The sequence below is a fragment of the Rutidosis leptorrhynchoides genome, chromosome 2, assembly GCF_046630445.1.
Source record: "Rutidosis leptorrhynchoides isolate AG116_Rl617_1_P2 chromosome 2, CSIRO_AGI_Rlap_v1, whole genome shotgun sequence".
NCBI classification, from domain to species: Eukaryota; Viridiplantae; Streptophyta; class Magnoliopsida; order Asterales; family Asteraceae; genus Rutidosis; species Rutidosis leptorrhynchoides.
Window position 1 is genome coordinate 333,755,083 of NC_092334.1, and position 24,879 is coordinate 333,779,961.

A 24,879-nucleotide genomic window follows, 5' to 3' on the forward strand; every position below is an offset into this window, starting at 1 on the left:
TATTATGTGATAGATGTCTACCTCTAGAACAAGTCCCATTGACTCACCTAATAATAATGAAGAGTCAAATGTAAATTGGAATGATTCGTGGACTGATTCACAAGTTCCCGAAGAGGAACCGGAAGAAGAGTCGGAACCGGAAGAAGAATCGGAACCGGAAGAAGAATCGGAACCGGATGAAGAAATAGAACAGGTGGGGGAAATAATAAAACGGTTAAGTAAAAGAAAATCCTCAACCAACCGACCAAGGTTAATTATGGTCAATGGTGTTTCCGCCAAGGAAGCAAAATATTGGGAGGATTACCAATTCTCCGATGAATCGGATTCCGACGAGAATTCTGATGATGTTATAGAAATTACCCCACCTGAATTTAAAAAGGCAAAAGAAAATAATAAGGGAAAGGGCATAAAAATAGAGAAATCTAATTTCAACCCCAATGAACTTTATATGTATCGTCAACCCCCGAAGTCCTTAAGTTGTAACAATGACCCGGGAACCTCTAAACCACCAGGTTTTTCTAAACCAATGTGGACAACGACGGCTCGTATTAGGGGAACATCATATATCCCTAGAAACTTGGCAAAACGAACCAAAACCGAACAAGAAGAAACGAGCGAGTCGGAATAAGATAATTATATTCGTGTGGTGTAATATATGTAATATAGTGTGCTTATGCTTTATGATATATGTAAAAATTGCTTGTATTAATATGTATTTTTTTTATGAATCTAACTCTTGTCTATTTTACAGTATAAAAACACAAAATGGATAGACAACCCAATATTTTAAGAGACCTACCCGGAGACATGATTGATGAAATCTTGTCTAGAGTCGGTCAGAATTCCTCCGCACAACTATTTAAGGCGAGATCAGTTTGTAAGACATTCGAAGAACGTTCCAAGAATGCCTTGGTTTATAAAAGGCTTTCGTTCGGAAGATGGGGGATATCACATTGGGAAATCCATAAGTTACGATGTGTTTACTTTGACGCATATATTGCGGGAAACCCAAATGCTATTTTACGCAACGGGTTAAGAAATTATTTTGACTCAGTATATCCGAATATAGGACTTCGTGATTTAGAAAAAGCGGCTAACATGCAACATAAAGAAGCATGTTATGCTTACGGGTTAGTAATGTTTGCTTCTCACCAAAGTAAGAACAAGAACATCGGGCTACAACTATTAAACAAAACGTTCCCACAAGTGACGGAGTCGGTAATTGGGGTAAGAAATGAGGTTTTTAGGTTATTACGAGACTGTTGGTCATTACGTAACCCTCGTCCCTTTGACGACGTTACAACATGCTGTCTTATCAACGACCATAACGGTTATGTTCCACAAGACCAAGGATGGGAAGTAACCCTAGTAAAACCAGAATGCATGACTTGTTTCTGGACGTATGAATTACGTGTCTTTATTGCCTTTGCTGAACGACTTGTGTACTAGCTAGAATTATCTTCACAACTATCTTGTATCAAAGTTATTGTGTGCTATATTTCATGCTTTATGTAAAATAAGCGGTATTGTAAGTTTGTAAAATATTGTATAAAAGTTTGAACGCGAAATATTATTACAATCAGTTTTTCATATAGAATTGTAGTAGTTGAATTGTATATTAGCTACTAAGTATGAACTTAACGGGTAGGTACTACCCGAATTTAAACTTATAAAACGCTAATATGAAGAAAAAGCTTTTATAAATGAGTTCATATTATGCTACGAAATACTATTAACTACTCTTAATATTCTGTATGATTAACTTGTTCCATTTGACTATTTTGAAGGAAATGGCACCGACTACTCGACACACCGTGAATATGAATGAAGAGGAATTCCGTACTTTTCTAGCTTCAAACATAGCCGCAGTACAGGCTGCGCTACATACCAACAATAACCTTGGATCTAGCAGTACAGGAAATCGTATAGGATGCACCTACAAAGAATTCACTGCCTGCAAACCTTTGGAATTTGATGGAACCGAAGGACCGATCGGATTGAAACGGTGGACCGAGAAGGTCGAATCGGTGTTTGCCATAAGTAAGTGTACTGAAGAGGACAAAGTGAAGTACGCTACGCATACCTTCACAGGTTCTGCGTTAACATGGTGGAATACCTATCTAGAGCAAGTGGGACAAGACGATGCGTACGCACTACCGTGGTCAGCATTCAAGCACTTGATGAACGAGAAGTACCGTCCCAGAACCGAAGTCAATAAGCTCAAGACAGAACTTAGAGGGTTACGAACCCAAGGATTTGATATTACCACGTACGAAAGACGATTCACAGAATTGTGCCTATTGTGTCCGGGAGCATTCGAAGATGAGGAAGAGAAGATCGACGCATTTGTGAAAGGATTACCGGAAAGAATCCAAGAAGATATAAGTTCACACGAGCCCGCCTCTATACAACAGGCATGTAGAATGGCTCACAAACTAGTGAACCAGATTGAAGAAAGAATTAAAGAACAGACTGCTAAAGAGGCCAATGTGAAGCAAGTCAAAAGAAAGTGGGAGGAAAACGGTGATAAGAATCACCAATACAACAACAACAACAATTACAACAATAATCGCAACAATTATCCCAACAATCGCAACATCAATCGCAACTACAACAAACGGCCTAACAACAACAACAACAACAACAACAACAACAGCAACAACAACAGCAACAACAACTACAACAATCATCCCAACAACAATAATAACCGCAACAACAACAACAATCAGAAGCAGCTATGCCAAAGGTGTGAAAAGTATCACTCGGGGTTCTGCACCAAATTTTGCAACAAGTGTAAAAGAAATGGTCATAGCGCGGCGAAGTGTGAGGTCTACGGACCAGGGGTTAATAGAACGAAAGGAACAAATGGTGTCGGAACGAGTAATGGCAGAGCAAGTAGTGTCGGAGCAAGTTATGCCAATGTAGTTTGTTATAAATGTGGAAAACCGGGCCACATTATTAGAAATTGCCCGAACCAGGAGAACACGAATGGACAAGGCCGCGGAAGAGTTTTCAATATTAATGCGGCAGAGGCACAGGAAGACCCGGAGCTTGTTACGGGTACGTTTCTTATTGACAATAAATCTGCTTACGTTTTATTTGATTCGGGTGCGGATAGAAGCTATATGAGTAGAGATTTTTGTGCTAAATTAAGTTGTCCATTAACGCCTTTGGATAGTAAATTTTTACTCGAATTAGCAAATGGTAAATTAATTTCAGCAGATAATATATGTCGGAATCGAGAAATTAAACTGGTTAGCGAAACATTTAAGATTGATTTGATACCAGTAGAGTTAGGGAGTTTTGATGTGATAATCGGTATGGACTGGTTGAAAGAAGTGAAAGCAGAGATCGTTTGTTACAAAAATGCAATTCGCATTATACGAGAAAAAGGAAAACCCTTAATGGTGTACGGAGAAAAGGGCAACACGAAGCTACATCTTATTAGTAATTTGAAGGCACAAAAACTAATAAGAAAAGGTTGCTATGCTATTCTAGCACACGTCGAGAAAGTACAAACTGAAGAAAAGAGCATCAATGATGTTCCCATTGCAAAAGAATTTCCCGATGTATTTCCGAAAGAATTACCGGGATTACCCCCACATCGATCTGTTGAATTTCAAATAGATCTTGTACCAGGAGCTGCACCAATAGCTCGTGCTCCTTACAGACTCGCACCCAGCGAGATGAAAGAACTGCAAAGCCAATTACAAGAACTTTTGGAGCGTGGTTTCATTCGACCAAGCACATCACCGTGGGGAGCTCCTGTTTTGTTTGTCAAGAAGAAAGATGGTACATTCAGGTTGTGTATCGACTACCGAGAGTTGAACAAACTTACCATCAAGAACCGCTACCCACTACCGAGAATCGACGACTTATTTGATCAACTACAAGGCTCGTCTGTTTATTCAAAGATTGACTTACGTTCCGGGTATCATCAAATGCGGGTGAAAGAAGATGATATTCCAAAGACTGCTTTCAGAACACGTTACGGTCATTACGAGTTTATGGTCATGCCGTTTGGTTTAACTAATGCACCAGCTGTGTTCATGGACCTTATGAACCGAGTGTGTAGACCATACCTTGACAAGTTTGTCATTGTTTTCATTGATGACATACTTATTTACTCAAAGAATGACCAAGAACACGGTGAACATTTGAGAAAGGTGTTAGAAGTATTGAGGAAGGAAGAATTGTACGCTAAGTTTTCAAAGTGTGCATTTTGGTTGGAAGAAGTTCAATTCCTCGGTCACATAGTGAACAAAGAAGGTATTAAGGTGGATCCGGCAAAGATAGAAACTGTTGAAAAGTGGGAAACCCCGAAAACTCCGAAACACATACGCCAGTTTTTAGGACTAGCTGGTTACTACAGAAGGTTCATCCAAGACTTTTCCAGAATAGCAAAACCCTTGACTGCATTAACGCATAAAGGGAAGAAATTTGAATGGAATGATGAACAAGAGAAAGCGTTTCAGTTATTGAAGAAAAAGCTAACTACGGCACCTATATTGTCATTGCCTGAAGGGAATGATGATTTTGTGATTTATTGTGACGCATCAAAGCAAGGTCTCGGTTGTGTATTAATGCAACGAACGAAGGTGATTGCTTATGCGTCTAGACAATTGAAGATTCACGAACAAAACTATACGACGCATGATTTGGAATTAGGCGCGGTTGTTTTTGCATTAAAGACTTGGAGGCACTACTTATATGGGGTCAAAAGTATTATATATACCGACCACAAAAGTCTTCAACACATATTTAATCAGAAACAACTGAATATGAGGCAGCGTAGGTGGATTGAATTATTGAATGATTACGACTTTGAGATTCGTTACCACCCGGGGAAGGCAAATGTGGTAGCCGATGCCTTGAGCAGGAAGGACAGAGAACCCATTCGAGTAAAATCTATGAATATAATGATTCATAATAACCTTACTACTCAAATAAAGGAGGCGCAACAAGGAGTTTTAAAAGAGGGAAATTTAAAGGATGAAATACCCAAAGGATCGGAGAAGCATCTTAATATTCGGGAAGACGGAACCCGGTATAGGGCTGAAAGGATTTGGGTACCAAAATTTGGAGATATGAGAGAAATGGTACTTAGAGAAGCTCATAAAACCAGATACTCAATACATCCTGGAACGGGGAAGATGTACAAGGATCTCAAGAAACATTTTTGGTGGCCGGGTATGAAAGCCGATGTTGCTAAATACGTAGGAGAATGTTTGACGTGTTCTAAGGTCAAGCTGAGCATCAGAAGCCATCAGGTCTACTTCAACAACCCAAAATCCCAGAATGGAAATGGGAAAACATTACCATGGATTTCATCACTAAATTGTCAAGGACTGCAAGTGGTTTTGATACTATTTGGGTAATAGTTGATCGTCTCACCAAATCAGCACACTTCCTGCTAATAAGAGAAGATGACAAGATGGAGAAGTTAGCACGACTGTATTTGAAGGAAGTCGTCTCCAGACATGGAATACCAATCTCTATTATCTCTGATAGGGATGGCAGATTTATTTCAAGATTCTGGCAGACATTACAGCAAGCATTAGGAACTCGTCTAGACATGAGTACTGCCTATCATCCACAAACGGATGGGCAGAGCAAAAGGACGATACAAACACTTGAAGACATGCTACGAGCATGTGTTATTGATTTCGAAAACAGTTGGGATCGACATCTACCGTTAGCAGAATTTTCCTACAACAACAGCTACCATTCAAGCATTGAGATGGCGCCGTTTGAAGCACTTTATGGTAGAAAGTGCAGGTCTCCGATTTGTTGGAGTGAAGTGGGGGATAGACAGATTACGGGTCCGGAGATTATACAAGAAACTACCGAGAAGATCATCCAAATTCAACAACGGTTGAAAACCGCCCAAAGTCGACAAAAGAGCTACGCTGACATTAAAAGAAAAGATATAGAATTTGAATTTGGAGAGATGGTCATGCTTAAAGTTGCACCTTGGAAAGGCGTTGTTCGATTTGGTAAACGAGGGAAATTAAATCCAAGGTATATTGGACCATTCAAGATTATTGATCGTGTCGGACCAGTAGCTTACCGACTTGAGTTACCTCAACAACTCGCGGCTGTACATAACACTTTCCACGTCTCGAATTTGAAGAAATGTTTTGCTAAAGAAGATCTCACTATTCCGTTAGATGAAATCCAAATCAACGAAAAACTTCAATTCATCGAAGAACCCGTCGAAATAATGGATTGTGAGGTTAAAAGACTTAAGCAAAACAAGATACCAATTGTTAAGGTTCGATGGAATGCTCGTAGAGGACCCGAGTTCACCTGGGAGCGTGAAGATCAGATGAAGAAAAAATACCCGCATCTATTTCCAGAAGATTCGTCAACACCTTCAACAGCTTAAAATTTCGGGACGAAATTTATTTAACGGGTAGGTACTGTAGTGACCCGAACTTTTCCATGTTTATATATATTAATTGAGATTGATATTTACATGATTAAATGTTTCCAACATGTTAAGCAATCAAACTTGTTAAGACTTGATTAATTGAAATATGTTTCATATAGACAATTGACCACCCAAGTTGACCGGTGATTCATGAACGTTAAAACTTGTAAAAACTATACGATGACATATATATGGTTATATATATAGTTAACATGTTTTTATTATAAGTATGTATCTCATTAGGTATTTTAACAATGAGTTATATACATAAAAATGAGACTATTAATTTAAGAAACTCGAAAACGATATATATAACGATTATCGTTATAACAACATCTTACTAGGTACATATGAATCATATTAAGATATTGATACACTTGGTTAATTATGGTAAATGATAATTAAATATATTATTAAGTGTATTAACAATTAAATACATATGTAAAAATAAGACTACTAACTTAATGATTTCGAAACGAGACATATATGTAACGATTATCGTTGTAACGACATTTAACTGTATATACATCATACTGAGATATATTATATATCATAATATCATGATAATATAACAATTTAATATCTCATTTGTTATAATAAACAATGGGTTAACAACATTCAACAAGATCGTTAACCTAAAGGTTTCAAAACAACATTTACATGTAACGACTAACGATGACTTAACGACTCAGTTAAAATGTATATACATGTAGTGTTTTAATATGTATTCATATACTTTTGAAAGACTTCAAGACACTTATCAAAATACTTCTACTTAACAAAAATGCTTACAATTACATCCTCGTTCAGTTTCATCAACAATTCTACTCGTATGCACCCGTATTCGTACTCGTACAATACACAGCTTTTAGATGTATGTACTATTGGTATATACACTTCAATGATCAGCTCTTAGCAGCCCATGTGAGTCACCTAACACATGTGGGAACCATCATTTGGCAACTAGCATGAAATATCTCATAAAATTACAAAAATATGAGTAATCATTCATGACTTATTTACATGAAAACAAAATTACATATCCTTTATATCTAATCCATACACCAACGACCAAAAACACCTACAAACACTTTCATTCTTCAATTTTCTTCATCTAATTGATCTCTCTCAAGTTCTATCTTCAAGTTCTAAGTGTTCTTCATAAATTCCAAAAGTTCTAGTTTCATAAAATCAAGAATACTTTCAAGTTTGCTAGCTCACTTCCAATCTTGTAAGGTGATCATCCAACCTCAAGAAATCTTTGTTTCTTACAGTAGGTTATCATTCTAATACAAGGTAATAATCATATTCAAACTTTGGTTCAATTTCTATAACTATAACAATCTTATTTCAAGTGATGATCTTACTTGAACTTGTTTTCGTGTCATGATTTTGCTTCAAGAACTTCGAGCCATCCAAGGATCCATTGAAGCTAGATCCATTTTTCTCTTTTCCAGTAGGTTTATCCAAGGAACTTAAGGTAGTAATTATGTTCATAACATCATTCAATTCATACATATAAAGCTATCTTATTCGAAGGTTTAAACTTGTTATCACTAGAACATAGTTTAGTTAATCCTAAACTTGTTCGCAAACAAAAGTTAATCCTTCTAACTTGACTTTTAAAATCAACTAAACACATGTTCTATATCTATATGATATGCTAACTTAATGATTCAAAACCTGGAAACACGAAAAACGCCGTAAAACCGGATTTACGCCGTCGTAGTAACATCGCGGGCTGTTTTGGGTTAGTTAATTAAAAACTATGATAAACTTTGATTTAAAAGTTTTTATTCTGAGAAAATGATTTTTATTATGAACATTAAACTATATCCAAAAATTATGGTTAAACTCAAAGTGGAAGTATGTTTTCTAAAATGGTCATCTAGACGTCGTTCTTTCGACTGAAATGACTACCTTTACAAAAATGACTTGTAACTTATTTTTTCGACTATAAACCTATACTTTTCTGTTTAGATTCATAAAATAGAGTTCAATATGAAACCATAGCAATTTGATTCACTCAAAACGGATTTAAAATGAAGAAGTTATGGGTAAAACAAGATTGGATAATTTTTCTCATTTTAGCTACGTGAAAATTGGTAACAAATCTATTCCAACCATAACTTAATCAACTTGTATTGTATATTATGTAATCTTGAGATACCATAGACACGTATACAATGTTTCGACCTATCATGTCGACACATCTATATATATTTCGGAACAACCATAGACACTCTATATGTGAATGTTGGAGTTAGCTATACAGGGTTGAGGTTGATTCCAAAATATATATAGTTTGAGTTGTGATCAATACTGAGATACGTATACACTGGGTCGTGGATTGATTCAAGATAATATTTATCGATTTATTTCTGTACATCTAACTGTGGACAACTAGTTGTAGGTTACTAACGAGGACAGCTGACTTAATAAATTTAAAACATCAAAATATATTAAAAGTGTTGTAAATATATTGTGAACATACTTTGATATATATGTATATATTGTTATAGGTTCGTGAATCAACCAGTGGTCAAGTCTTACTTCCCGACGAAGTAAAAATCTGTGAAAGTGAGTTATAGTCCCACTTTTAAAATCTAATATTTTTGGGATGAGAATACATGTAGGTTTTATAAATGATTTACAAAATAGACACAAGTACGTGAAACTACATTCTATGGTTGAATTATCGAAATCGAATATGCCCCTTTTTATTAAGTCTGGTAATCTAAGAATTAGGGAACAGACACCCTAATTGACGCGAATCCTAAAGATAGATCTATCAGGCCCAACAAGCCCCATCCAAAGTACCGGATGCTTTAGTACTTCGAAATTTATATCATATCCGAAGGGTGTCCCGGAATGATGGGGATATTCTTATATATGCATCTTGTTAATGTCGGTTACCAGGTGTTCACCATATGAATGATTTTTATCTCTATATATGGGATGTGTATTGAAATATGAAATCTTGTGGTCTATTATTATGATTTGATATATATAGGTTAAACCTATAACTCACCAACATTTTTGTTGACGTTTTAAGCATGTTTATTCTCAGGTGATTATTAAGAGCTTCCGCTGTCGCATACTTAAATAAGGACGAGATTTGGAGTCCATGCTTGTATGATATTGTGTAAAAACTGCATTCAAGAAACTTATTTTGTTGTAACATATTTGTATTGTAAACCATTATGTAATGGTCGTGTGTAAACAGGATATTTTAGATTATCATTATTTGATAATCTACGTAAAGCTTTTTAAACCTTTATTGATGAAATAAAGGTTATGGTTTGTTTTAAAATGAATGCAGTCTTTGAAAAACGTCTCATATAGAGGTCAAAACCTCGCAACGAGTCAATTAATATGGAACGTTTTTAATCAATAAGAACGGGACATTTCATTTATATAGACAATTGACCACCCAAGTTGACCGGTGATTCACGAACGTTAAAACTTGTAAAAACTATATGATGTCATATATACGGATATATATATATATATATATATATATATATATATATATATATATATATATATATATATATATATATATATATATATATATATATATATATATATATATATATATATATATATATATATATATATATATATATATATATATATATATATATATAGTTAATATGGTATTATGATAAGTAAACATATCATTTAGTATATTAACAACGAACTACATATGTAAAAAAAAGACTACTAACTTAAGGTTTTCGAGACGAGGCATATATGTAACGATTATCGTTGTAATGACATTTAAATGTATATATATCATATTTAGATATATTAATATATCATAATATCATGATAATATAATAATTTAACATCTCATTAGATATAATAAACAATGGGTTAACAACATTAAATGAGATCGTTAACTTAAAGGTTTCAAAACAACACTTACATGTAACGACTAACGATGACTTAACGACTCAGTTAAAATGTATATACATGTAGTGAATTTAGATGTATTAATATAATTTTGGAAGACTTCAAGATATATATCAAAACACTCATACTTAACGAAAATGGTTACAGTTACATTCCCATTCTTTTTTCATCAAGAATTCTAGTCGTATTCATACCCATATTATACACAGCTTCTAGACGTACTTACTATGGGTATATACCAATAGGAACTAGCATGGGATTCCACTCTTGATTATGTCATGCATGACTAATCAATTTTAACTTCTATCATGAACTAGTCAACTAACTAGAACTCCTTTTAACCCCACTCACCACTCACCACTTACCACTCATCATTCACTCCATTTCACTTCCAATTCTCTTTCCAATTCTCTCTCAACACACACACACACACACACACACACTTATGAATGAATTTTTCCAGTAGCTAATCATCATCTTCATCAAAAATTACTTTAAGAATCAAGCTATAATCATCTTAGGAAGAACACTTCAAGAACACTTCAAAAATCCTTTCAAGTTTACTAGTTTACTTCCAAGCTTTCTAATCCATTCCAAGTAATCATCTAAGATTAAGAAACCTTTGTTATTTACAGTAGGTTATCTTTCTTATTCAAGGTAATATTCATATTCAAACTTTGATTCAATTTCTATAACTATAAACTATCTTAATTCGAGTAAAAATCTTACTTGAACTTGTTTTGTGTCATGATCCTACTTCAAGAACTTTCAAGCCATCCAAGATCCTTTAAAGCTAGATCATTTCTTGTCACTTACAGTAGGTTTACCTACTAAACTTGAGGTAGTAATGATGTTCATAACATCATTCGATTCATATATATAAAACTATCTTATTCGAAGGTTTAAACTCGTAATCACTAGAACATAGTTTAGTTAATTCTAAACTTGTTCACAAACAAAAGTTAATCCTTCTATCTTGACTTTAAAAATCAACTAAACACATGTTCTATATCTATATGATATGCTAACTTAATGATTTAAAACCTGAAAACACGAAAACACCGTAAAACTGGATATACGCCGTCGTAGTAACACCGCGGGCTGTTTTGGGTTAGTTAATTAAAAACTATGTTAAACTTTGATTTAAAAGTTGTTCTTCTGGGAAAATGATTTTTCTTATGGACATGAAACTATATCCAAAAATCATGGTTAAACTCAAAGTGGAAGTATGTTTTCCAAAATGGTCATCTAGACGTCGTTCTTTCGACTGAAATGACTACCTTTACAAAAATGACTTATAACCTGTATTTTCGACTATAAACTTATACTTTTTCTGTATAGATTCATAAACTTAAGTTCAATATGAAACCATAGCAATTGGATTTACTCAAAACGATTTTTAACGAAGAAGTTATGGGTAAAACAAGATTGGATATTTTTGCTTGTTGTAGCTACGTGAAATTTTTTAACAAATCTATATTAATCATATCCTAGCTAACTAATATTGTATTATACATGTATTCTAATATATTATGTAATCTTGGGATACCATAGACACGTATGCAAATGTTTTGAGATATCATATCGACCTATGTATATATGTTATTTGGAACAACCATAGACACTCTATAAGCAGTAATGTTGGAGTTAGCTATACAGGGGTTGAGGTTGATTCCAAAAATATATATACTTTGAGTTGTGATCTAGCCTGAGACGTGTATACACTGGGTCATGGATTGATTCAAGATAATATATATCGATTTATTTCTGTACATCTAACTATGGACAACTAGATGTAGGTTACTAACGAGGACAGCTGACTTAATAAACTTAAAACAGTAAAACGTATAAAAAATATTGTAAATATATTTTGAACATACTTTGATATATATGTACATATTTGTTATAGGTTCGTGAATCGACCAGTGGCCAAGTCTTACTTCCCGACGAAGTAAAAATCTGTGAAAGTGAGTTATAGTCCCACTTTTAAAATCTAATATTTTGGGATGAGAATACATGCAATTTTATAAATATTTTACGAAATAGACAAAAGTAAATGAAACTAATTTTTAGCTTGGTAGCCTAAGAATTTGGGAACAGACCCCCAAATTGACGCGAATCCTAAAGATAGATCTATGGGGCCCAACAAGCCCCATTCTGGAATTTGAAATGCTTTAGTACTTCGATTTTATCATGTCCGACGGGTGTCCCAGAATGATGGGGATATTCTATATGCATCTTTTTAATGTCGGTTACCATGTGTTCACCGTATGAATGATTTTTATCTCTATGTATGGGATGTATTGAAATATGAAATCTTGTGGTCTATTATTATGATTTGATAATATATAGGTTAAACCTATAACTCACCAACATTTTTGTTGATGTTTTAAGCATGTTTATTCTCAGGTGATTATTAAGAGCTTCCACTGTTGCATACTAAAATAAGGACAAGATTTGGAGTCCATGCTTGTATGATATTATGTAAAAACTGCATTCAAGAAACTTATTTTTGATGTAATATATTCTTATTGTAAACCATTATGTAATGGTCGTGTGTAAACGGTATATTTTAGATTATCATTATTTGATAATCTACGTAATGCTTTTTAAACCTTTATCGATAAAATAAAGGTTATGGTTGTTTTAAAAATGAATGCAGTCTTTGAAAAACGTCTCATATAGAGGTCAAAACCTCGCGATGAAATCAATTAAAATGGAACGTTTATAATCAATATGAACGGGACATTTCAAGTATATGGCACATAAAGATCCGGTGGGTGCAAGCACACCCAGTACAACAGTACTCAATGGTTAGCATAGCATCATGGAATATACGGGGTCTAAATCGTGTCCCCAAACAAAACGAGGTATTAAAGGTGGTCAATGGTAATAAACTTTGTTTATGTGCAATTCTTGAATCTCATGTTATTATTAATAAACTAAGTGGGATTTGTAGTAAAGTGTTTCGTAATTGGCAATGGTCATCGAATAGTAGCCAGTGTCAAGGTGGTACGAGAATCATTATTGGGTAGGATCCTTCTATTGTGTCTGTTATGGTTCTATCGATGTCGGATCAGGCTATTCATTGTCTTCTAGAGTCTATGGTAGATGGTAAACATTTTTATGTTTCCTTTATCTATGCCCATAATCGCTATGTCATGAGGAGGCCGTTATGGACTAAATTAAATATGCACGCTGCATTTGTTGATAACCATCCATGGGCTTTACTTGGCGACTTTAATGTTTCATTGGAATTAGAAGAGTCATCGAGTGGATCGTCAAAAGTGTCGTTGACAATGAGGGAATTTAAAGATTGCATTGAGCACATTTGGATTACTGATGTCAATCGTTCAGGATTCCAGTTCACTTGGAACCAATGCCCAAATGCATCGACTGGTATTTTAAAGAAAATCGATCGGGTAATGGCCAATGATGTGTTTCTTAATTATTTTTCTAATGCGTTCGTACTTTTTGAGCCTTACAGGATATCTGATCATTGCCCAGCAATTCTAAAGATACCAACCAATGTTATGACAAAGCCGAAGCCTTTTAAGTTTTGTAATTTTATTACAAAGAATGAGGAATATGAGGATATGATACGAAAGGGTTGGGACGTGAATGTTAATGGTTGTCATATGTTCAGGGTGATAAGTAAACTAAAAGGATTGAAGAAACCTCTTCGAAAACTAGCATGGCAACGAGGTAACCTTCATAAAAGGGTTATTGAGTTGCGTGAAAAGTTGGATATGGCTCAACGTGACCTGGACTCGAATCCTAATTCTGTCGAAAATTGATCTGTTGAAGCTAATTGTTTGCGGGAGTTCAATGCAGCGCTGATCGAGGAAGAGTTGTTTTTGCGTCAAAAAGCAAAAATTGATTGGTTACGGGTAGGTGATTGCATAACCCGTCCTTAACCATAAGAACGAGTTAGATAACGTATGATTTCATTGCGAGGTATTGACCTCTATATGCGACATTTTTAAAAGAACAACTGCATTTATTTTACATTACAAACCATAACTCTTATGTTAATACAAGCTTTAGACAATATAAAGATGATTAGCATTTAGCGATAATCTTAGACTTACAAACTTTATATGTGATGATAACAATACGATTTCTAGCATATTTTACATTACAATTCCTCAGATATGCAGTTTTATTTTTGACACAAATATGCATACTCAAGATCTTGCTTAAATTCAACATGTTGTAGCGAAAGCTTCTAATTATCACCTGAGAATGAACATGCTTAAAATGTCAACATAAAGTTGGTGAGATATAGGTTTAATGCCGGCAGCAATATATATATATATATAGACCACAAGATTTCATATATAAACATTTTAATAAAAATATTCTAAGTGGTTGAGCACTTGGTAACCATACTTAACATTTAATCACGTCGCATATTCCCTTTATTATGAAATCTTACTACACCGTACCAAGTATAGTCACGAAACGAAGTACTGTGCAACCGTTGAATACTGGTCGACCAGTCCGGTTGGGGTTGTCAGGCTCGATAGATCTATCAACAGGATTCGCGTTTACAATACCGCTGTAAATAACAGTTACCAAGCTACAGGGAAGTATGCCAGTGGTACAACTCAACGTAGAATATATTTTTCAGTTACTTGTGTCCATAACGTAAAACATAAAATACATGTATTCTCATCCCGAAATACTTAGAGTTTAAAAGTGGGACTATATACTCACTTTCGTCTTAAAGATATGTAATTTTGACTTGGTCTCCGATTGATATCACGAACCTATCCATATATAATATATCAATACCTTTTCTTTTTAAACAAACGTCACATATATATACTTATAATACTTTTAATACTTTTAATAATTCCTTAGTCCGTAGTTAGCAATCCGATGTTAGTAATTCAATTTTAAATGGTTCATTTTTAGGTGTTTAATAAACCCCCAATGAAATAAATAAAAACCCCCATCGTATATGTATTGGTCGAGATTAATCTTGACCCACGGTACCGGTGTTGTCAAATGACGTGTTGCGTACATAAAGTACCGGTGTTGTCAAATGACGTGTTGCGTACAATCATGGGATCTTATGATTAATCTTCTCGTATTGTTTACGGTGATCCTGAACCATATAAAATTAAATTATGAGTACATATATATATAAAATATCATGTTATTTTAAAAAGATGTGATTTATTTAATTTTCTCCAATTATTTTCGTAGCTAAACTAGTCTTAGATATCCGATCTCGTTTTGGTCATAGTTTTTTCGTTACAACTCCGTTTTCGTTGATTCAACTTGCCACTTCCTTGGATCGAGTCCCTCTTTAAGACTATGAACTGTAAATACCTTAGTTTGTATTCGAAATCACAGGTCATAGGTCAAACTTTAGTGAAACTTATGAAGTTAATCATTTTTGTTACAAAAATATCATTTAATGACCATTTTTCTAAAAATACTTATACTTTGAATTAAATCATAAAATTTTTATGTGTCATCATATTCATAAGAAATATCATTTTTCCAGAATATAAATCTCCAATTCAAAGTTCAAGATGGTTTTTAATTATCCAACCCAAAACAGCCCCCGGTTACACTCCGACGTCGTAAAAACAGTTTTTAAGGTGTTCTTTGAAAAACCAAATTATACCTTGTTAAATTAGCATATATTTAAGTTATATTACAGGTCTTGAAGTATTTTAAAAGTTAAGTTAGAAGGATCTATTTAGTTTGCAAACAAGTTTGAAAACATTCAAACTATGTTCTTGTTGTTAAAATTTTATACCACAAAATAAGATAGCTATATATATATGAATCGAATAAGGTTATGAACAAAGTTACTACCTCAAGTTACTTGGACAAGATTGCTGTAAAAGAGGAGTAAGAACCTAGAACCAAAAGGGTGATGGAATTGGATGAAAGATTGGAAGTAAGTTTGTGTTCTTGGAAGGATTCTTGAAGTGTTTTTGTAAGAGTTTTCTTATGGTGATTAAGTGATGTTTTTATGGCTAGATCTTCATGGATATTAGCTGAATGGTTATGGAGTTTAAGACTCTTAAAAGTGTGTGTGTTTTTAGCTAGAGGTTTGAGGTAAAAATGAATAAAAAATTGAAAATGGATGGAGTATAAATGGTGATGTAAAAGGTGTATAAGTTTGTAATTTTGTGAAAAAATCTTTTAATCATGTGAAATTGTCATACTAGATAACAAAAGTAGTTACCTTATACATAAGGCATTGAACAAGGGCTGGTTGGTGGTGATTTGATGTGTATATACCAATAGTAAATACGTATAGAAGCTAGGTATGATACGAGTACATGTACTCTAGATATACGTATAGAAATTTTGTGAAAAATGGAATGAGAATTCAAATATAGCTATCTTTTGTGAATACACTTATATTGTTTTATGTATTTAAGTCCTTAAAAAGTGATTAAATACATTACTTATACGATATATGTATAAACATTATAGGTCATAAGTATTTATGTCAAATAACGTTACGTATGGTTATCGTTTTGAAAACTTAAGTTAGTAGTTTCAAAATATACTTATAACTTATTGTTATTAATACAAAATGAGATATTAAAACATTCTTAGATCATGTTAAATATGTATATATACATATATATACACAAACGTATAATTATCATATGTTATATAGTTCGTGATATCGTCGGTCAAACTAGACGGTCAAACGTTGTGTAAAACTCTTTTCGAAGGCATAAGTCTCAACAATTTGGATTGCTTATCATGTTGGTAAGGTTTAATTTATGTAAATATTAATCTTATAAGTATAGAACGATCGAAAAAGTGCGGGTCATTACACAACTCCAAGTATTTTCATAGTGTAGTTAAGACTCGCACGAATAGAACTCGTATTCAATCTATTGAGGATGGTAACGGTGTAAGAATAGATGGTGTTGGGGTTCCCAATTGTTTTGTTAAACATTATGAATCTTTTTTGGGTACATCTCAGCTTGTTAATGCGCTAGATCTTCATGATGAGTTATTTAACAACAAAATCTCACATCAGGCTGCGACTTACATGGTGAGAGAAGTTACTCAAGCTGAAGTGAAGGATGCTATCTTTAATATCGGGTCTGAAAAGTCACCGGGTCTGGATGGTTTCAATGCAGAATTTTTTAAAACATCGTGGAATATTGTGGGTGAAGACGTGACCAAAACTATTCTTGAGTTTTTCAAAAATGGAAAGCTTCTCAAGCAGATTAATCGAACGGTTATTACACTTCTTCCTAAGGTAAAGACGTCAAGTAAGGTTACCGACTATCGCCCTATCTCTTGCTGCAACGTACTCTACAAATATATCAGTAAAATTATCACAAACCATGTCAAGTTAAGCCTGGATGAAGTGGTGGGTTGTAACCAGTCGGCTTTCATTCCTGATAGAAGGATTTCCGATAATATCCTTCTTACGCAATAGCTAATGAAGGACTATCATACGAACAGGGGGGTTATGTGGTGTGCGTTTAAAGTTGATATACAAAAAGCATATGATACCGTGGATTGGGGTTTTTTGGAAAGTGCGCTTCGAAAATTTGACTACCCGGATATTATGGTTCAATGGATTATGACATGTATATCCTCCACTTCTTTTTCGATTCCCATTAACGGAGATCTCCATGGTTACTTCAAAGGTAAGAGGGGTCTTCATCAAGGGGACCCGATGTCTCCATATTTATTTACGTTGGTCATGGAGGTTTTATCCTTATTGCTTCAAAGCTGGTTGAGGGAGGAAAGCAGGTTTTGGTTTCACCCGAAGTGTGAGAAGCTGAAGATTATTAACTTATGTTTCGCTGACGATCTATTTTTGTTTTCACACGCTAACGCTGAATCGGTTAGAATTATTTCTGAATCTCTTCACGAGTTTCAACTTTGTTCCGGGCTTGCCCCGAGCATGGCTAAGAGTACAACCTTTTTTGCAAATGTGTCACCTCGGTTGAAGGAGATTATTCTTGGAATCATACCATTTGAAGAAGGGAAACTTCTGGTTAAATACTTGGGTGTACCACTTGTGTCATCAAGTCTACTTTATCGAGATTGTCGGGTTCTTGTTGATCGAGTAAAATGTAAGATCCAAGATTGGAAGAATAAATTTCTTTCGTTTACGGGTCGGGTACAGCTTATTCTTATGTTCTTACCTCTATGCAGTTATATTGGCAATCTGTTTTCATTATTCCCGATGCCATAATAAATGAAATCGAAGCTCTTTTGCGTGGTTTTCTTTGGTGTCAAGGGGACTTTTCTACGGGAAAGGCTAAAGTTAAATGGTCGACGGTCTGTTTGCCTAAGACTGAGGACGGTTTGGGAGTTAAACGCTTGAAAGATTGGAACATTGCTTTAATGGTATCTCATTGATAATGCTAAAAACGAACATATATTTCACAGCATTATCCCTCAAGAAAGACAAGCTTTTAGTTGAAATTGTTCTATTTACAAGTAATATTTGTTTAAATAATAAAAGGTGAAGACAAAAGACAGATTCGATGAATTGAAGACGCAAACGACCCAAAAGCTCAAAAGTACAAAGTACAATCAAAGTGGTTCAAATTATTGATAAGAAACGTCTCAAAATTATAAGAGTACAAGACGCAAAACGCAAAATACAAGATATTAAATTGTACGAAAGGACGTTCGAAAATCCGAAACCGGGACCAGAGTCAACTCTCAACGCTCGACGCAGCGAACTAAAAATTACAAGTCAACTATGCACATGAATATAATATAATATTTAAATAATTCTATAAATTATTTATATATTATATTATTATTAAAAACTGTCGGCAAGATGCAAACAAAGACATGTGAGCTCTCCCAGCTGGCCATGCGATCGCATGGCCTGGAGGAGCAAAACTCATGCGATCGTAGGAGCCCCTGTAGCAGCTGACACCCTATAAATTTCGCGTGTTTTGGTCGATTTATACATATCTTTTTCTTCTTCATTCACTCAACGATATATATATATATATATATATATATATATATATATATATATATATATATATATATATATATATATATATATATATATATATATATATATATATATATATATATATATATATATATATATATATATATATATATATATATATATATATATATATATATATATATATATATATATATATATATATATGTATATATATATATATTATAATTTTAATTTTAATTTTAATTTTAAATTCTAATAATAAGGGTATGTTAGCGAATGTTGTAAGGGTGTTAGTCGAAATTCTGTCCGTGTAACGCTACGCTATTATTAATCATTGTAAGTTATGTTCAACCTTTTTAAATTAATGTCTCGTAGCTAAGTTATTATTATGCTTATTTAATACCGAAGTAATCGTGATATTGGGCTAAATATTAAAATTGGGTAATTAGGATTTGTACCATAATTGGGGTTTGGACAAAAGAACGACACTTGTGGAAATTAGACTATGGGCTATTAATGGGTTTTATATTAACTAAACGATACCTCGTTAATTTAATATATAGATTTATAATTTGACGTATTTATATATAACCACATACGCTTGACTGGGCACGGTGGGCGGGATATCTATAAATACCAATAATTGTTCATTTTACCGGACACGGGACTGGATTAATAGCTAATGGATTAGTTAAAATAGGGGTAGATTACATTCAAGGGTAATTGGTGTAATTGTTAACAAAGTAGTAAAACCTTGGTCTACACGAAGTCGATAACCTGGTGTATTCATTAAACAAAGTATTAAGACCTTGTTACAATTCAAATCCCCAATTAGTTGGAATATTTGACTTCGGGAATAAGAATAATTTGACGAAGACTCTCGCACTTTATGATTATGACTGATGGATTATTATGGACAAATCCGTATGGACATATCGAATAATCCAGGACAAAGGACAATTAACCCATGGGAATAAACTAAAAAACAACACGTCGAACATCATGATTACGGAAGTTTAAATAAGCATAATTTCTTTATTTCATATTTAATTGCACTTTTAATTATCGCACTTTTATTTACTGTCATTATATTTAATTGCACTTTTAATTATCGTACTCTTTAATTATCGTCATTTTTATTTATCGCATTTTTATTTATCGCAATTTCATTATAATTATTTACTTTACGCTTAAAATTAAGTTATATTTATTTTTAATATTTTACATTAGGTTTTAACTGCGACTAAAGTTTTAAAATCGACAAACCGGTCATTAAACGGTAAAAACCCCCTTTTATAATAATAATACTACTTATATATATTTTTGTATTTTTACAATTATAAGTTAAAAAAATATAGCGTTAAACTTGGCTAGAGTTCCCTGTGGACGAACCGGACTTACTAAAAAATACACTACTGTACGATTAGGTACACTGTCTATAAGTGTTGTAGCAAGGTTTAGGTATATCCACTCTATAAATAAATAAATCACTTGCGTAAAATTGTATCGTATTTAATAGTATTTTGTAGTAAAAATATATAGTATTTCGTACCCATCTGCTTTAACATCAAGTATTTTTGGCGCCGCTGCCAGGGATCAACATAAACACCGGAAGCGAAACGCTATAAAAAAAGATTTTTATTAAAATTTTGTTAAGTTTTTTTTTATTTTGTAAAAATTTTCGTTTTTAAAAATATAAAAAAAATTAATTACGAAAATATAAAAAGAAAAGAAAAATAAAAATTTAAATATTTTTAAGAGTTTGTTAAATATATATAAAATATTAAAGTTTCTTTATTTTAGTTTTTTTTTTAAATTAAGTTTTTGGTTGATTTATATATATTTTGTATAAATTTAAAATAGAAAAAAATATATAAAAGTTTACGGGCCACTACACTATAGCAGCCCAACAACTGAACCGGATCCAAGAGCCATGCGATCGCATGGCCCAGAGGCGTAGAACTCATGCGACCGTATGAGGCTGTCTGACAAGCCAGGTTTGACTCTACAGCTGCATTAATTATGGAGTATATTTTAATTATTATTATTAAAACCCTAATTAGGGTTTATTAGTTAATTAATTTATAATATTAGTTTTAGTTTTATTTAATTAGTTTGTATTTTAAGTTTAATTAGTTTTATTAATATATAAAATTAATAGTTTTATAAAATAAATAATATAAAAATAATATTTTTATAAAAATTGTACTTTTTACAACTTTAAGTATATTTTTATATTTTGTATATTTTTATTTGTTTTAGCGCAATTTTTGTATTTTTCGCTCGTAATTAGTTTTAAGTCATAGTTTTTGCCATAGTTATTTTTATTTCTAGATTTTTAGGATTTGCCGTAAAATCCCTTAAGTGCTTTTTCTTTAGACTAAGATTTAGGTGCTTTAGAATTTTGCGGCGCCGTTTTAAGTTTTTAGTACCTTTTTAAGTTATTGCCATTTTAGATATAGAATTCCTTTTAAGCTTTAATATTTTTAGACGCAACTTTTAATTCTTAGTTTTTAGTTCCTTTTTAAATTTCGACGCGCTACTTTCTTACTTTTATTTTTCGACGCCTATTTTTTTTAACTTTTTATTTTTTGACGTTTTTCGACGCGCTCTTTTTCTTTCTTATTTCTCGACGCTCTAGTTTTTAGGACATATAATTTTCCATTTCTTCTCTAAATTTCTTTAAATTTCATCGAAAATTTATTTTAAGTGGTTGAATTGATAGACTTCCAAATTTTCTGCTTCGTAGTAATAGTTGGATTTGTTAGTGGCTGAGTTGTGAGCTTCCGATTTAAAGGGTTCTGGCTCCCTGCTACATCTTTTGGCTATTCGAAACGTGGGCAAAAGCAAAAAAGTCTATTAATTTGATAACTTAAATAATTTTTATCTTTTATAACTAATAGGATATTCAGTGAATGCACCGAGCAAAACGTTCATCACCTTTTGTACGTTCACCACCGTAACTCGATCAAGACATCTAGCCAATATTGTCGCCGTTGATTTTTCTTTAGAATCATCATCTAGTGGACCAAGTACTCCAATTCAAATTTCCGATAATCCATTTTTTAAACCCAACCTCACAATTGAGAATCCGGAGAATATTCAGGGACAATTCATAGATCCTGAACCATTAATCTTTCCTCCGGAACCACCAATCATTCAAACAGAGTTTGTCGAGGAACAACCCATTAAATCAGAATCCTCTAGTGATTCAGATTCGACAAACTCAATAATGGAAAATTTAGAACCTCTAAGTATGGAAGACCGAATGAGAGCTAAACGCACTGGCCAAGGTCACGCAATTACTCAACCTGACATTAATGCGCCAGACTATGAAATCAAAGGACAATTACTACACATGGTGACTAATCAATGCCAATTTAGTGGTGCACCGAAGGAAGATCCAAATGAACATCTTCGTACCTTTAATAGGACATGTACACTATTTAAAATAAGAGAAGTGGAGGATGAACAGATATATCTCATGTTATTTTCCTGAACTTTAAAGGGAGAAGCCAAAGATTGGTTAGAATCGTTACCTGAAGGGGCGATTGATACATGGGACGTTTTAGTTGAAAACTTTCTTAAACAATTCTTTCCGGCATCTAAAGCCGTGAGACTTCAAGGAGAAATTGTTACGTTCACGCAAAAGCCAAATGAAACTCTATATGAGGCGTGGACAAGATTTGGAAAGTTATTGAGAGGGTGTCCGCAACATGGTTTAGACACTTGTCAAATAGTAAAAATATTCTACCAAGGATGTGACATCACTACAAGGAAAGACATCGATATAGCAGCTGGTGGTTCCATTATGAAGAAAACCACAACTGACGCTTACAAAATTATTGATAACACTGCTTCCCACTCACATGAGTGGCACCAAGAAAAAGATATCGTTAGATCATCTAAAGCAGCTAGAGCCGATTCTAGCCATGACTTCGATTCCATTTCTGCAAAGATAGATGCTGTCGAGAGACGAATGGAAAAGATGACTAAAGATATTCATTCAATACGAATTAGTTGTGAGCAGTGTGGAGGACCACATTTAACAAAAGATTGTCTCAGTATTGAACTAACAATGGAACAAAGAGAGAATGTTTCATACATAAACCAAAGGCCTGGAAATAATTATCAGAATAATTATCAACCGCCAAAACCAATCTACAATCAAAATCAGAACTATAACCGAAATGTTCCATACAACAACCAACAAGGTCCTAGCAATCAACAAGTATCCAATAATACTTACAATCAGCAAAGACCTATTTTTCAAAATAAACCACCACAAACCGATGATAAAAAGCCAAATTTAGAAGACATGATGTCAAAGCTAGTTGAATCTCATACTCAGTTTTTCACATCTCAGAAATAAACCAATGAACAAAATGCTCAAGCATTTAGAAATCAACAAGCTTCTATTCAAAATATGGAACAAGAAGTGAGTAACCTAGTAAGGTTGACAGGTGAAAGAAAACCGGGAAGTCTACCTAGTGATACAAATGCTAACCCCCGGAATGAAATAGCTAAAGTCATTACCACGAGAAGTGGTATTACACTTAAACCACCCGAAATACCTGTAATTTCTAATGAAGCTATTCCTACTCCACAAGAACCACAGTCTGAACAAGATAAGGAAACAGAGCCGGTAGTTGAAAAGGTTAATGAAGATAACACAGTTAAGGCTAAACCTTATGTTAAACCATACCAACCATCACTTCCTTACCCGAGTAAAATGATAAAAGAGAGACTTGAAGCCGAGCAATCCAAATTTTTGGATATGTTTAAACAGATAAATGTAAATCTTCCTTTCATTGATGTGATTTCAGGAATACCTAGATATGATAAATTTCTGAAAGATCTAATCACTAATAGAAAGAAAATGGAAGAACTCTCGACTGTTACAATGAATGCTAATTGTTCTGCAGTGCTATTGAATAAGATACCAGAAAAACTATCAGATCCAGGAAGTTTCACAATTCCATGTTTTCTGGGTAGTCTTAGTTCAATAGAAGCATTGGCAGATTTAGGTGCTAGTATAAATTTAATGCCGTATTCACTATACTCTAAACTAGACCTTGGAGAATTGAAACCAACACGAATAAGCATACAACTAGCCGATCGATCAGTAAAATATCCTAGAGGGATAATGGAAAATATGCTAGTTAAAGTTGGTACTTTAGTATTTCCAGTAGATTTTGTTATTTTGGACATGGAAGAAGATTCTCGAGTTCTTCTCATATTAAGAAGACCATTCTTAAACACGACTAAAGTAATAATAGACGTGTTCGGTAAGAAATTGGCCCTAAGTATAGAGGATGAGAGTGTTACCTTTTCTGTTGATAGAGCCATGCAACAACCGCAATCTGCAGATGATACATGTTATTATATGCAAACTATAGATTCACATGCAGAATTGTTAGAAGAATTTCCGGAATTACAAGGAACAGGAGAATGTTCTTTAGGAGAAGGTACTGAACCAATTGATGAAGCTGAAATGTTAGCTACACTTATGGCTAATGGATATGAACCAACAACAGAAGAAATTCAAATGCTAAAAGAAGAAGACAGATATCGATATAAA